A 13,367-nucleotide genomic window follows, 5' to 3' on the forward strand; every position below is an offset into this window, starting at 1 on the left:
ACGGTAGACGAGGGCGAACAGCACCCTCGTTATTGTTCTTTCTTCATCCCATGTCCAGCGCTGTTTGTTCCCGTTTTAATGCAGAATATTTCTTTCTTTAATCTGAAGGTGGCAGTGTTTCCTGGCTAAAATAGTTTACTAATTTGCATTTCAAGTTACGTTTTTTCAGCCATAAGGAAACACTGCAAAATGCTGAAGTTCTAATGTTAACATTTATCAGGAGAAAGAACAATTGTTCGTATGGAATACCGAAGGTTGATTTCTAAGTTCATTGCCTTTGTATTTGTGCTGTTCCCTTATCATTTCCTTAAGACGGTTGTATAGATGTTCTTGGTTTATCTTGTGTTTTGTATATGTTATGCTCCTGTTTTTGCTTAGCAAGATCATTTTATGTGTAACTTATCACTGTAGCCCACTTTGCAATACTGCTTACTGGTGTCAGCAGTATTGTCAAGTATTAAATAAATAAGTAAATAGATACCCCCTTTGTCATAAGACTACTATGAAAACAAAATAAACAGAAACGTTGCACCCAAACTGTAACAGTCGGGAAAAATATCTTTTGACCCATATTGCAGCTTAGCTTTTTGCTATGTAGCATTCCAAACAGAAATGTCGCGAAGACGTTATTGTGTGGTATACTTTGCTGGCAATTTATATTCCATTAAAAAAAAATATATACTGCTTGGTTGTAAGCAAGGAAAAATTTACTGAAGTGAATAATCCTAGCCTGCACAGAGTCTCGTTCCTTGACCTTCGCTGCACAGCACATTGGCACAGGATTCACGCGGGTGCCCCTGTGCTCATATAGTGCAAGTCTAAATGTTGCATATTTAAGCAATACTTCCGTCTGAAATACCATGCAAGAACAATGATGTGCTGTGCAGTGAAGGCAAAGCTCCAAGAAACTTCCCACAGCCTTGTTATTTATCATTTGAAAAAATTATTTTCGCTTGAAGCTAATATTACACCTTAAAAACTTTGTCTAAATTATCGCACGAGGAAAGCACACTATGATATGTAGGCAACATTTTTGCTGGGATTGCTACACAGTGAAAGAGAGCCCGCCATATGGGTTCAAACACTACTTCTTCCAAGTGCCTGTTTGAAGACATTTTTGCTTCTTTTTGCCAGCAGCATTTTCAACCCTTGGTATATGCACTGAACGCATACTGTGAATATATTTCACATGAACATTCAGTCTTTTTTACAATATACTTAAAAATGGTGCATTTTGCAATGTTTCCTCACGACTGCAAATAGCATAATTGAAATCAAAATAAATTCGACTATCATAGTCATGAAAGATTGGTGACTATGTTAAAGGAACAAATGCTTTGTAGTAATAGCTCGACGCAATAATCATGTGTCAATTAATTTGCCTGACACAGCTTCATTTCTGCGTGCGAAGTTTGAAAGGTCTTTGCTGCATCATGCATTCTTTCCCCGAAAATAACGCTTGAATGACTACTTCCCACACTGAAACATAACAGCACCAGTTTTACAAAAATATTGGAAATGGTCAAAAAACGACCTGGCACACTGGCGTGAAATGACCCAAATAGGTACTAAAATAAAACAGTGTGCACTGTCAGACACTAAAATGAAGCACTAATCTGCTTGTATTGCTAATTACTCAAAAACCTGCTCTGAAGAAGTTGATTGCGAAAAATTTACTTTAACCTCTGACCTATTTTATCTATCCTAGTATAATGACTCCTAACCTTGGGCACACACACAAAGGCACAAAGCATTTCATATGGTTCAATGCCTTCGAACAGTACGGAAGGTCATATGTTAAGAAAATAGCGTAAAATCTGGACTAATTTTAAAGCTATGGTTTTATAACATGCAAACATAGAGAAATACACAATAGTTTAGTAACTCGCCCCCTCTAAAAGTGTTGCTGTCAGAGCTCCAAATTCCATTCACGAGCTATACTGGCTAAAATATTAAAAACACAGCTGAATTTCCATCTCAATGGTGGATGCACACAAGTCTACAATAATTTAGTAACTCGCCCCTATAAAAGTGTTGCTGTCACAGCTCCAAATTCCATTCACGAGCTAACTGGCTAAAATATTAAAACACAGCTGCATTTCCATCTCAATGGTGGATACACACAACTATACAATAATTTAGTAACTCGCCCCCTCTAAAAGTGCGCTGTCACACTCCAAATTCTATTCACGAGCTATACTGGCTAAAATATTAAAAACACAGCTGCATTTCCATCTCAATGGTGGATACACACAAGTCTACAATAATTAGTAACTCGCCCCTCTAAAAGTGTTGCTGTCACCTCCAAATTCTATCACGAGCTATACTGGCTAAAATATTAAAACACAGCTGCATTTCCATCTCAATGGCGGATACACACAAGTATACAATAATTTAGTAACTCGCCCCCTCTAAAAGTGTTGCTGTCACACTCCAAATTCTATTCACGAGCTATACTGGCTAAAATATTAAAACACAGCTGCATTCCATCTCAATGGTGGATAACACAAGTATACAATAATTTAGTAACTCGCCCCCCTCTAAAAGTGTTGCTGTCACACCCCACAATTTATTCACGAGCTATACTGGCTAAAATATTAAAACACAGTGCATTTCCATCTCAATGGTGGATACATAAGTATACAATAATTTAGTAAACTCGCCCCCTCTAAAAGTGTTGCTGTCACACCTCCAAATTCTATTCCGAGCTATACTGGCTAAAATATTAAAAAACACAGCTGCATTTCATCTCAATGGGGATACACACAAGTATACAATAATTTAGTAACTCGCCCCCTCTAAAAGTGTTGCTGTCACACCTCCAAATTCTATTCACGAGCTATACTGGCCAAAATATTAAAACACAGCTGCATTTCCATCTCAATGGGGATACACACAAGTATACAATAATTTAGGTAACTCGCCCCTCTAAAAGTGTTGCTGTCACACCTCCAAATTCTATTCACGAGCATACGGCTAAATATTAAAACACAGCTGCATTTCCATCTCAGTGGTGGATACACACAAGTAACAATAATTTAGTAACTCGCCCCCTCTAAAAGTGTTGCTGTCACACCTCCAAATTCTATTCACGAGCTATACTGGCTAAAATATTAAAACACAGCTGCATTTCCATCTCAAGGTGGATACACACAAGTCTACGGACAGCATGCCTTTAATAATAATAATATCGGGGGTTTAACGTCCCAAAACCACTATATGATTATGAGAGACGCCGTAGGGAGGGCTCCGGAAATTTCGACCACCTGGGGTTCTTTAACGTGCACCTAAATCTAACTACACAGCCTCAACATTTAGCCTCCATCGAAATGCAGGCCACACAGCCGGGATTCGATCAGGCATGCACTTAGATTGACTTCACAAGCCAGATATCCGGTAATCCTGCTGTTGGAGAACGTTACCAAGTGTATGAGCTGGACTACTACATAAGCTAAAATGGATGCTTGTGTGTGTTGGCATGACAGAGCGTAAACAAAGCAGTGCAGAAGACTGAGCACACGAGCACAGCACTGTTTGTGTCTTCCTTTTTCTTGTGCTCCGTCTATTGCGTTTTTTACACTAATGCATAATTGTGGAAACAACCGGCTGCCGCAATTTGGTCATCTAGGTCGAAATTTTTGGGCCTTGTACCAGACTAAAGAGCTCTGTTGTGAAATCAACAGGGTGTAACAATATTGCACTACAAATCAGGAATACAAAGCATTGATAAGACTGTTCAGCCAAAATAAAAGGCTTCAGCAAAATGTTTTAAGACAATACTCACAGGTTAATGCTCATTCACATCTTCTACGGCAGCCCCATGATTTCCGTGCATCCATCTGTGCGTGCCTTCCTTCCGCCTTTGGGCAAGTTCGTGTAGAATGTCTGCCAGGAAAACAAAAACATCAGAAACAAGTAGACTTTTTTTAGCATGCCTCAAATAACCCAAATTAACTTTCTCTCCCCATGAGGTAGCTGTTTAGAAAGCATCCAAACAGCCGCTGCTTTGTCTGTATAGCTCATAACCAATTAGTAGCATCCAACACGACACCTGGTCATTGTCAAAGCATATGAGACAAGAAAGTGAGACAAGTATAAGCAAAGAGCAAGCGGCTATATTTCGCCATTATATCGTTCCTAATCCAGCCCGATGCATTCATCGCTTAAATTTAATTTACACTGCTATTTTGGTGCTCGCCCTAAACTTACTTTCCAAATAACTCACTAGATAACCTATTTCTCTTACGCACTATATGAATACATGTTAAAAGATGGGGCATGCAAACATGGACACAAGAGAGTCAAGACACCTAAACGCTGAGATCACTAACTGGAGGCTCATCACCTAATCTACCTTTACATTGTCGAGGGCGTAAATGCACGCCAAAATTCGATGAATGCGGTTTTGTACAAGCACATGAATGAAGAAATGCGTCCAATTGTCGAGGCCTGGCATATCGATAATGGCAGTGCACAAGAGAGCCAACTGTCGATTAACTAGCATAAAGAAGAAATCAAATGCTTGAGCAGTTATCTCTCACGTAGACTATCGCGCGTGCCAGATTGATAGGTATCGCCTCTTGCCTGGGCATGCACAGATAAGTTTCTATGTCTACTTTATTTTGTGCCACTGTCCACCTTTCCAGTTGGCGTTAGTGGTGTCTTGGTTTCTCTCTTGTGTCCATGTTTGCATGCCCTGCCTTTTAACATGAATACCTACCAACCAGCTCAGCTGTCTGTTATACTAAATATGTATACAATCTAGAAGTACCACTCTGTCCACTTGCTGATGTAATAATAACAATGGGGTTCTGTAATGTAAACGTCAAATTAAAAGCACAGGAACCTCTAGGATTTGCACCTCCACCGAAAGTGCAACCACTCCATCAAGGATCGAACCGCACAGTTCAGATCAGCAGCTGACCATTATAACCACTGTATTGCAGCGGGGGATGTTCACTTGGTAATGTAGGTTAATGTTAAAGATTATGGAAAGAGCTGTAGGTTGAAGAAGACATGCAATTAAGCAAGGAGCTGAAAGACATTATGCAGTTTAGATATTTCTGTAATCCAAAGGGCTGGTGCCCAGGGCATGCACCTAAGGAACTCCTGTTCAGCGTCTCTTTTCGAACCAAAGCTTAGCAGAATTGATGTTCCTGTCTAGATATGCCCCTGAAACCACAGTTAAATAGCTGCAAAGTAAACACTAGAAGACAGAAAAAAATCCATCACTTGTATGATATTAAACACATCAAGATGCAAATACACCAAACACCCTGGACTGTGAAACGCATTGATTGAAAAGATATCAGTTAAACAAAGCAGCATAGCAATGAACTTCCATGTAGCTGCCACACGGCAAAAAGCAGGTGGCTCTGGTGCCATGCAAAATCTATAATAACATTTGTTGAATATAGCAGGATGTTTTGTATGATAAATGTATAAATTACCACTCACAGAAGCTGACATGCTATTTTAAAAATGAGCATTGCAAAAAATAAAGCAAGAAAACCACGTGACGTGTGAATTTACCATTCATAATTTAAGGCTAAAGGGCCCCTAAACAACCCCGGAGTCTAAAATTTGTGACAACTGCACGCTTGTACAACGTGAACATGTTGTCACATGAATTTTTTTATTAAGTGGTGTAATAATGAAGCCACAGGAGATAGAACAAACATTCCAGCTGGTTTCAGTTTCTCGCTCAGCCTGACCATCCTGAAGAGGAGCTTCCTCGGTGTGCCACTGTGCCAGAGCGGTGCGGTGAGGAAGCACAGTCAAAGCACTGGCGAGATGAACCAATTCGCAACACTTGTGACAACCAGATACTGCCTCATCACAAAGCCAAAATGCCGTTTCGTATTGCAGAGGACTATTCAACAGTCAGCGTTACTTAATGTTGCTCATAGGCAACATTACACCACTTCGTTAGCAAAGAGGACTGGTCAAGCGCTGAAGAGGAGGTGTGGTTATTGTTTTTAGAAGTGGAGAGTCTGACATTCGCACAATGTGATTCCTGCAGCCCTCTGTACGAATTAGCGAGCTTGTTTGGGAGGTGTAAAAAAAAGAAGTCGGAGCCTGCTGACTGGCCCTTTAAGAGAATGTAATATACACTAGAAGGAAGTACACTTGTAGACATATTACTATAAGCTATAAAAACAGGCAATTAACATGCTCAATCCATGCAGCATAGGGATGTCTCACACCTTTGCAAGAACTTTACTATGGTGGCTGCATGTTTGTGTAAGCCAGAAGCAGCAGGCACGTGGCTTCCATGAATTTGACCCGTTCGTTGAAGGGAAACTGCTGCTCACATCCTTGTAGCACTGGTTTTTGAAGATGCTTCCTGCAATAACAAAATGACCACAACACAATTATGGTCTGCAAATATCGACAGATGACCTACATTGCTGCCCTTTCTCATTAAATTCAGCTCTAGACTAAACACTCCAATAGCAGCATCCTCCTACATTACAGGGCATCATACTGCTTTCCTTGGCGTGGTTTTTAGTTCAATAATTGTTTTCACCCATAACAGAATGTAGCACTAGTAAAGATTCGGTTGGGGAGGGTGCAGTCGTAAAGTGTGTATGCAAAGTAAGATTATGAAAAAAAAAAACAATGGCATAATTTCACATGAGATATAACAATTATCATAATTCATGTAATGTCAGACACCAAGAAGTGTTTAATTGAGCAAGTTTTGACCTTAAGCTATCACAAAACAATGCCCTTTATGGAAAGTGGGATTTGCAAAATGAACTCTGATGATGAAATTGGCTGCCTTTACTGGCTCTGTAGCTGCAAGTGCATTGCTAAAGCCGCTTGAATGCACTTAACAAGCCTGTGTAATGGTATTGACAAATAGACAGAGAAGACAAACTCATTTGTTCCTACTTAGCTGTCATCACAGCAATACGTTGCTTCGTGTCAGGTTTCCTGGTATGCAGAATGCACGAACTTGGTGGCCGTGCCATACCACAGTAAACATGATCGACATCTGCTTGAACTGCGTAAGTAGCTAGAAAGTGCTAAATTACACAATCAGCTGTACCATGCACACATAATGTAAATTCTAGCAGTGGCAACATTTCGCACCTCATACTAGCCTATGGGCATTGTACTCATTGATGCTGCAAGCTTCATTTCTAGCATGCATAGTACATGCACACAAAGCACCCAATAACTGTGGGAAGCAGAATAGATCGTCCGAGGTAATCAATAAAATTGATTGACAAGAATTCCACACATCACTCAAGCCTGTTGTTTAGCATAAGTGATGAAAATGTGCAGCCAAATGTACACAGCAAATTCAGTATTGGCCTTGAAGAATTGCAAGATAGGTTGAAGCTTTCCAGAAACAAACCGTATACAGTAAAGTCTGTCCCAGATACTGAAATCATGAAGTTATAAATTTTAAAGTGGGCCGCTATATTCTTCAGGCACCATACATTGCATTTATGAAAACGCTAACATCCCTGTACAACAATGCGTGCTGCAAGAAGTCATAAACCTTCATATTTTTGGCACAATGCCATTTCCCAGTACCACGTTTTACAGAAAGGCAACATTTTCCTTTGCAAAACTAAGCCATGTTCCCGGGCAAAATGCACTGTCCATGGTGACAAACATGGAGTACACTCTTGGAACTAAAAGCTACGGTAACGCTTTCCTAATTGAACTGGCTAGCAAGAGCCTTCTCGCTGCTGTTTACGTGAAGTAATTTCACCTTGGTGGAACGTCACAAGAGTAAGTGGCACATAATAATGAGTGCGAAAACACAGTAACAGGTTGCGCAACGGCTACCAGGTATGCCCATTCGTGGAAACTGTGGGCTGTTCCCCCAAATGAACCGTTGGGAATAACCCTTTTGCATGAATAAACTTAAGTTGGTTGCTGGCATACATAACATTGTTACTCTGCATTTCCATCTCAATTATCTAGCGCTCATTGTTTCCCTTCGACATGACTAGCTCAAAACAAGATTCTTCTTCATTAAATGGAACTTTGTACATTACCTTTACGTTGGCTACAGATGCTTATTTCTTCTGCCTGAATAAGCACCTCCTATAGCATACTTGCCTCAGCCACCTTCTGGACTGCATCGTCAGCACTCCACTGTTTGTCGTGGCACTGCTGTTTGCTACCTGCAGTACGTTGAAAAAAACTTCAGCATTCAAAAAAAAAAAGAAAAGCCGAAGCAGGTGTGCCAGCAGCACCTTGCCCTTTGAGGAGGGAGGAGGAGCTCTGATAAATGGCTAATTCAACACAAGCGCTGTTCTTCACAAGCTATTATTATGCGATGAGAGGTGGACGCACATATAGTGCTAAAAGCAATTGAAATTCAGCTGAAAGTACGGCTTGTCAAATTAGGTCAACGTGCATAAAGGATAAAAATGGGGCAACCAACTGAACAAAATACAATGTCATGCTGCAGAAATTGCATTTTTAGCAAATCTATGTTATCTATTGCTTGAAAGATAATAAGCAATGTCCAAGAATGCTAACCTAAACGCTTTTGAGGGTCACGTTACTTAATGACAAATAAAATGCACGCCTAAAGAAAACATCCCTAGATACACTATATTTCTCCCACTGTACCGATTCACGATTCACACGGTGGCTGATGATTATTCCTTCAGAGCTCGTGCGAACGAAATGGATGTTGAAGCTTCGGTTTCACGGCGTTACTCCAAGTAATTTGTCAAGAGACATGCATAAAACGCATGACAATGGTGAGCCTGACAAAAATGTTGTCTCCTTTCAGCAAATATTAGCGTAGAGCAGTGCGTGCAAGCGAGCTAATTACCAAAACTTTATAACACTACCGACTACGTTCTTGACAAATGTCATGCGCGAGCACATCCGCACAACTACAACCGCATACACTACCAACACGTTATGCGATTTTCTTCGGCGACAAGGCGTACTACAATAAGAACAACTCACAATGTACGAAGCGTAACGTTCACTTACCTCTGGCAATAAAAAATACGCTGGCAGCGTACACTGCTAGATGACCGCCGGTTTCCAATGGTGCGCCAAGCGAGGAATCGCCGAGCTACCGGCCGTCCCCGAGCGTCAAAGCATTTTCCAGGGCGAAAGAACGCGTCGTCGACAAAGGATTGCGGCGCTGCTACTCACTGACGTGCGGAAACATTTGAAGGTGTTCTTCAAAACTATGAATCGCGTCCGTCGGTCACACCGAACAAAGCAGTCGCAGAGATTGAAGTCGCACGGTCGGCATCTGGTGACTATTTGCCTGGTACCGCGTATAGTTGCGCTTACGTCAGTAACCACGAAATACAACACACAATACACACAATACACACAATGCGAGGCAGCGCGTTAAAAGTCGACCGCACAAACAGTACTCGGCACGACGATCACACGAACGCAGAACTATACGGGCTAGGAAGGTCTCCTTAGTGTCGTGAGCGCGCCTGCCAGGTGGAAAGATTGCGCGATCCAGCGTGCAGACGGCGCTGCCGCTCGCTGGCGTGCTTTCGCGCGTGTGAGCCTGCGTTCTGTGGAGTTTCCCGTTGAAACCAAGCTTTCTGTTGCGGTATAAGCTCGTCGTGTAGGCCACACATGGCGCTGATAAATTGTAAAACGAAGAAAAGAAAACTCTAGAGACTATGCGGGCAGATTAGCTTCTTCTGAACGGCACATGCTGGCGTAGAGAACAAACATGTAGGAAATTCGGGGTTTCCGTTCTAGTTGATTAACATTCTTTTTCACGCAGTAATGTTTGAGTACAATGATTGAAATATTCATTGACAATTATAGCGGTTACGTCAAGAACAAAAATAAAATGAACAGACGCAAAGACAGATATTTTCGCGCAGAATGTGAGTAAACAGTGAAAGGAAAAGACAGGTGCATATAAAAAAGAAAAATAATTAATTAAAAGTAAGAATCAGCGAACAGTCAAATGAAATTTATGTACACATGAGGGACCTCCCTTGATGTTTCACGCCCACTCTTGCAGGCATACTGGATCCGTAGAAGCTCTGAATGAGAATCGATGCCTTTTCATTGCACGAGTTCTTTTGCATAACGTCATGGAACACGTTGTCTTTTTTCTTTTTAGGGATGTTGCGTTGGAGAGGCTAGAAAGATTTGCAGTCGCACGCGAGCATGCACGAACCTCTCAAGACGCAGCTCGGAATGAAATTGCAACAACCACGAAAATTCCAGGGTCGGATCTAAGAGGAACAGGGTACCGGTGCCCTTACCCCCTCCCCCCTTTAATTTTCGACGACCGTAGCGGCGGCCGCTACGGGTCGCTGCGAGCGCCTGCACCCTAACTGCACCCTAAAGCTTTACTGCACCCTAGAGTTACTGTAAATGTTACTTTTATGTGGCGGAGTTGCTCATCTGTTTTCAAAACGCCGCTAGCAATCGTGCACTGCAGAGAAGCTGATGCGCAGGCCGCCGCCGCTGCAGCGAACCGGTTTGTACTCCCGTGCCACAGTCCCGAAAGGAGGCTTTCATAAAGGGACGCTTTTCACCAATACGAAGCAGCGCCGCATGTTCCTTGCGTCCTTGTCTATTAGGCACCGTGGAACGCCGCACAGAAGCCTTCGCGGTAGGGATGTCCGAAAAGCAAATTTACTTTAGGTTCGAAGCGAACAGTGATTACCTCGAATAATTTTGAATCGAATAGTTCGAATAGTATGCATCACACATTATATTAAAAAAATTAGCATAAATATTGTCGAGGCCCAACTAACCTGCACAGCGTTTTTTTTTAATTGGAACGAGGCATGTGCGACTGTCATTCTTTTTGCTGCAAGTAAACGCTACTAAACTAAGCGCTACGCTACTAAACGCTACGTTTAGTAGCGTTTGGTAGCATCAAATAGTAGCAGAATTTCAATTTCAGTAAGATGCAAGTTATAACCGATAAAATACGTCACACTTTAAAAGTTACTATACATATAACATATTATAACATATAAGCCCGTATAACAAGCTTTTAAACTTAAAAAAATGATCAGGGGCGTAGCCAAGAGGAGGGTTGGGGGTTTCAACCCCCCCCCCCCTCGAAATTTTTCAATTTTGCTTGCGCATATATTCACGCACACATACAAACACACGCACGAACATACATAAAGTATGGTTGAACCCCCCCCCCTCTTCCCGAAAAAGATTTCTGGTTACGGCCCTGAAAATGATTAATCTATGTCGGAGTAATATGTTAATTTAACCTTGAAGTGGGGCTTCGCGGCATTGCGCAATTTTGTTGGTTAGGTGCTTTCACGGCATTGCATTTTCAGGCTGCCGTGAAACCACCTTCACAGGTGGGTTACATGCCATCCAATATACGCCTATTCGTTCATTATGAATACTTTGAAATTTCGGAACCTTAAATTCGTGTCGAAGCGAATTCAAATACTATAATATTCCTTCGAACATTCCTAGTGCTCGAATATTCGCACATGCCTACTTCGCGGCAAACAGACGCAGACAGTCTGCCAGTATGTCAGGACGGCAGCAAAATATTGTCTACCCTCGTGGCTCGCGAGGGTAACATGCACAAAACAACAAATTTAACCACTCTCGGTTGACCTGAAAAAAAGGTTAAAGATTTAAACCGCTCACGTAGAGAACAGTGGTAGTTGCACGCTCCCCAGGCCTTCTGTAAACGCATCGTGTCTGAAGAAAAAAAAGATCACAGTTTCACCGCAAGCGCGAAGCAATGAATGCAAAGGCAACAAATTGTAATGTTATACGAAGGAAGGCTGGCAGCTAACTCTTTTGGATCCGATCTCGCGTAACTATACAAAACGTTGGTGTAAGAGAATACGGCCGCTCCAGGGAGAGGTGCGCTTTTCGCAGTCTCTTCGCGTTGAGAGCGCGCGTAAAAGAGTATACGAGCCGTTTGCTGATGCCTGCGAGATAGCGAGCGCGCAAGCGATCGTGAACGCGCTTTTAGGATCAAAGTTCACAGTTGCTGCTCAAGCACCCTCCCCTCCCCCTCCCCCGCATCCCTCCATGCTCGTTCAAGACGGGCGGGGCGTTTCGTTTCTGCTTGGGCAGCATTTGACGGCTGGTCTAACACGCGGGGGGATGTTATCGCATGCGCCCTCCGAGTGACGCAGATAGGCCAGCTCGTTTGATCTCTGCATCAGCCGCTATCGTCGCCGCTGCTCGCGATCTTTTACTCACGGGTAGAACCTACGATGCGCGGTGGGATGTTATCAATTTGGACTTTATACTGAACATGACGGCGACGACAAAAGCCCGTCGAGAGTGCCGATATAATTGCTATCGCAAGAAAAGTAGCCACGTGACGGTCTTTGGTTGGAAAATAACTTAACAGCGCAGTCAACTTTAAGACTTTTCGACTTTAGGACTTTTAGGACTTTCTTTTTCTTTAGGACTCTAGAACACTCTCTCCCTAAATGAAAATAAAGCAATATGTCCGTTGGCAGTTACGAATATGTACTCCCTATTTCCATATAATGAGAGCCATCTGTAAGTTCTACGTAGATCTTGTTCGTGGATCTGAAGGAATCTAAAGGACAGTTTTTGCAGTGCAGAAAAACTTCTGTGAAGTTTCCCTTCTACCCTGTCGGTGCGTTCTTCTGCCTTGAGACTTCATGTTCTTAAACTGTCAGAATTCTCGGCTGTCGGAGGCAACCTGCATGCTTTGTTTGGCTTTTTGTGCGCATTTCGACACTCATTGTTCTACCATAGAACACGTCATTTACCGGGTAGTCCAGCTGTTTGTGGGATACATTTGGTTGCAGCATCAGTCAGAAAAGCTGAAAAGTACTGCACGGCTGCATCTATGCTTAAGCCACATAAGGCAGTCCAACTTAAGCGAGTGAATTTTGAAACTGCTCCCTATCAGCTTTGATGATAGGGAGCAGCTTTGACAATGTGCCATTCTAGAAACTGATGAGGATATTCGTTAGGTATTGATGTGCTCAGATCTATCGGAAAATGGTCACTTCCGTAAATATTATTAATGATTTTTATTTATATAAGGGTAGAAGCGATGGAGATCTAACGCTGAGATCTATGGACGAGTAGGTACTGTTAGCGATGCCATAGTATTGCAACACGTGCTCCTATCTTTCTATGTTTTATGTTGGTGGCCAATTGCACGTGTAGCTGCTGCCTTGTACAAACCGCGCAAGAATGTCTGGGAACATTCGATATTATTTTAGGATCATCTGTTAGGCTTGAGCGCGCAAACGCGAACGCCTAAGTTTGCTCTCGAACTAACGCAGCCCGCAGCGATAAGGCTCGAATATTCAATGCTGCATGTATAAATGCCGACGCTGCATGTATAAATGCGGTTCAGTTTATCGACATGACGGCTGACGCTGTGTTCGCCGCTATTTGTTTACAGT

The 13,367-nt window shown here is 42.3% G+C and overlaps 1 long non-coding RNA gene across 1 annotated transcript; it reads right to left on the bottom strand.

The window, feature by feature from the left end:
- Positions 1 to 3,790: 3,790 nt before the first annotated feature.
- On the bottom strand, positions 3,791 to 9,365 carry LOC125756745 (uncharacterized). The gene is made up of 4 exons (XR_007414718.1): positions 8,977 to 9,365; positions 8,019 to 8,147; positions 6,207 to 6,346; positions 3,791 to 3,885 (listed from the first exon to the last, which is right to left on the bottom strand). It is a non-coding gene; the product is annotated as an uncharacterized LOC125756745 (long non-coding RNA).
- Between the last annotated feature and the right edge of the window lie 4,002 nt (positions 9,366 to 13,367).

Source organism: Rhipicephalus sanguineus, unplaced genomic scaffold, assembly GCF_013339695.2.
Source record: "Rhipicephalus sanguineus isolate Rsan-2018 unplaced genomic scaffold, BIME_Rsan_1.4 Seq6037, whole genome shotgun sequence".
NCBI classification, from domain to species: domain Eukaryota; kingdom Metazoa; phylum Arthropoda; class Arachnida; order Ixodida; family Ixodidae; genus Rhipicephalus; species Rhipicephalus sanguineus.